Here is a 3118-nt window from a genome sequence, read left to right as displayed (position 1 = left end):
TTCAATTATGACCCTTTTTGGTGGCTAATTAATTGTAGGTCCCCTCAGGTTGAAACAGTGGGTAGCCCACTAAGGTCCTACTTGATTTATATAACTAAAAACTTTAGGTCTGGCTAACAAAGGGCTGATTTGAGCTACTATAACAGCCACTCTCCTCATCCAATTCTCTGATTGGAATCATTTCATAGACCTGGAAGGAAAGCAAGGCACTTTTGAGGAAGAAACCTGCAAGCACATGAAAGCAGGTATTATACATCCCCTTTCTAACTTTTCCTATGAAAACTGTGGGAAGCATGATCATTTGACAAGATAACTATACATTGGAGAGGGAAATATCCAGTCCTTTGAATCTTTATTGACATTGGCTTCAAAATGTGCTAATTTCTGGAGACCCATCCTGCGGTACACCATTTATAGTTAGAGATCATCATACAGATAAACCCACCTATTCATAGGCCCAGGGTGGCCATAAACCTACTCTGTGATCATATCCCCAGTTCTGAGTGTGTAACTTGAGTAGGTATACCCAGAATTGCACAGAATCTACACATTAGTCTCTTGAACTGTGGAGTATTACGATAGAAATGGACAAGTAAAAACTCTTTGAACTCCCACTGCTATCACAAAGGCTAGTTCCACCATCAAAGACTTGAAAGATGCAGGGGTTGTGATTCTTATCACATCTCCATTTACCTTACCTTTTGATCAGTGTATCAGGAAGATGGGTCTTACAGAATAACCGTGGATTATCATAAGCTTAATCAAGTAGCATCTCTAACTGTACTTGCTGTTCTAGAGGCATTGTCCCTGAGGGACAACGAAGAAAAGAAACCCCACTGTGGGTAGAAACTTGAGATCTCTTAGTCCAGTATGCCTATAAATACTGATGGCTTGAGGTTAAGTCTATACAGATTTATTGGAATGCGCTAATGTCAGATGTCCAAATTTTTGGAAGGAATGACATTGCAGGATTGAAGGTGAGGTTTGGAGAAAGGTATGTAACTCTCTGAATGGACTCAGATTGTGAGAATATCTGTGGCTCATATGAATGGTCACCAAAAGACCCCACTGAGGAATTGGACCAGATGACAGGCCACACTGTCTTCCAACTGCCACTCCAGTGTTTGCTGATGAAGTTCATAAGCAATGTAGCAATGTCGGCAGAAATGAAAACTGTACATGGACTCAACAGTATGAACTTATACCTATCAAGGCTATCTGGAAACTAAAGAATAAAGTCATCAAAAAGGAAAACAGCTAAAAGCTGTGGAGATAGAAGAAAAGCCTTGACACTTGAAAACCTAGATCCAGCTTTTTCAGTTATAAGAGCCAATAAATTCTCTTTTCAGATTTCACTGGTCGAATTGTTTTTCTAAAACACATTACAAAAAAGCATTCTTTTATACAACCATGATGCAGGATTATCATACTCAACTAATTTGTGGAATAGATGTACTACAAAGATGCTTCTGTCTTTTACATTTCAGAAGGACACTATTTATATTTTCCTTTCTCCCAGGAGTCATTGGCAGGTGCCTGTTCTGACCATTGACCAAACTCCTAGGTTTCTTGAAGTCAAAAAAATGGCAATTTCTTTTTTTGTACATTAATAATACATGTTCTTGATTGGGAAAAAATTAAAACTGAACGTGAGTAAAAAGAAAAAATAATTTACTTAAAAAAATTTTCCTATTACACAGCAAACTGTAGGGCTAATATTTTGTTATATCTCTTCAGCCTTTTTCTGCATTTTTTCAAAAACAAAATGTAATGTAAACTTATAAGCTTTTTTCTTAACCTTACTACCTCTTCCATCATCATTTCATGATTCTCCACATCATTTTTGGGAAGAGGACCATAATTTTTATAGAGATAGATTTGCAGTAAAATTTACCAATTTTAAGTATAATTTAATGAGTTTTGACATAGGAATAAAATTGTGTAACCACCACCACAATTATGATATAAAATATTTCCATCACACAAAAAATTACCTTCTTTCCCTTTGTAAACAATCAACTCCCCAAATTTTGCCCATTGTTTCCAGAAATTCTTTTTTCTGTTCTGTCCTCCTCTTTTTTTAGGACCTATGTTTCTAGTAACACATGTGATAGACTGCATTATATTGGTTCACACATCACTGATGCTCTGTTCCTTTAAAAAAATTTTTATATCTTTGCTCCATTTTGGAATGCTTCTATTGCTATATCTTCAAATTGATCTCTTCTTTGGCAGTATCTAATCTGATGTTAATCTCATCCAGTGTACTTGTTTCTGATATTTTATTTTTCATCTCTGAAAGTCCCATTTAGGTCTTTTTCTATATCTTCAGTTTCTATCATCATCATGTTTTCCTCTACCTTTTTGAACATGTCAAATACATTTATAATAGCTGTTTTGATGTCCTTTTTCTGCTACTTTCTACATCTCTGTCATTTTTGAATCTCTTTCTATTGACTGATTTTTCTCCTGACTATGGGTTGTATGTTCCTACTTCTTTGCACACCTGATAATTTTTGATTGATGGCCAGAAAGAGTGAATTTTACATCATCGGTTGTTGAACTCTGTAAACAGCAGTGGATTTTGTTCTGGTGTGCAGTGAAGTTATTAGCAATCAGCTGTATTTTTTGAGTCTTGCTTTTAAGCTTTGTTAGGGCAGATCCAGAGTACCCTTTAGTCTAAGGCCAATTCATTTGCACTAATAAAGTGATTATTTTCTAAGAATTGTACTCTATAAAATCTTTGTACTCTGGCTATTGGAAACATGAATATTTCCTAACTTTGTTCAATCCAGATATTTTCTACCCATTCCTTCTAGCAGTTATTTCCTTAGGTCCAGATAACTTCCTTTCACATGTGTACAGATCAGCACTCAGTCGAAGACTCAAGGGGATCCCTCTAGAAATCTATGAAGCTCTCTCTTTATGGAGTTCTTCCTCCCGAGTACTCCACTCTGAAAATTCTAGCAGCCTTGACTTCCCTAAACTCTGATCTCTATCTCTTCAATTAAGCAAGGCTAGCAGAGACATCCACCTCCTCTAAACCTCCTCTAGGTAGTAATCTGGTGCAATCTTAGTATTCTTTTTTTAAAACTTCCTTTCTCTCAGAGACTATAGT

General features: G+C 36.2%; 1 pseudogene; it reads left to right on the top strand.

Moving 5' to 3' along the window:
- The first annotated feature begins 929 nt into the window (after nucleotides 1–929).
- Nucleotides 930–3118, top strand: part of LOC103012339 (F-box only protein 3-like) — a 69758-nt pseudogene continuing 67569 nt past the window's right edge.

The sequence above is a fragment of the Balaenoptera acutorostrata genome, chromosome 1, assembly GCF_949987535.1.
Source record: "Balaenoptera acutorostrata chromosome 1, mBalAcu1.1, whole genome shotgun sequence".
NCBI lineage: Eukaryota > Metazoa > Chordata > Mammalia > Artiodactyla > Balaenopteridae > Balaenoptera > Balaenoptera acutorostrata.
Note: the sequence above shows the minus strand (reverse complement) of the source record. Positions and strands in the feature narration are given on the sequence as shown.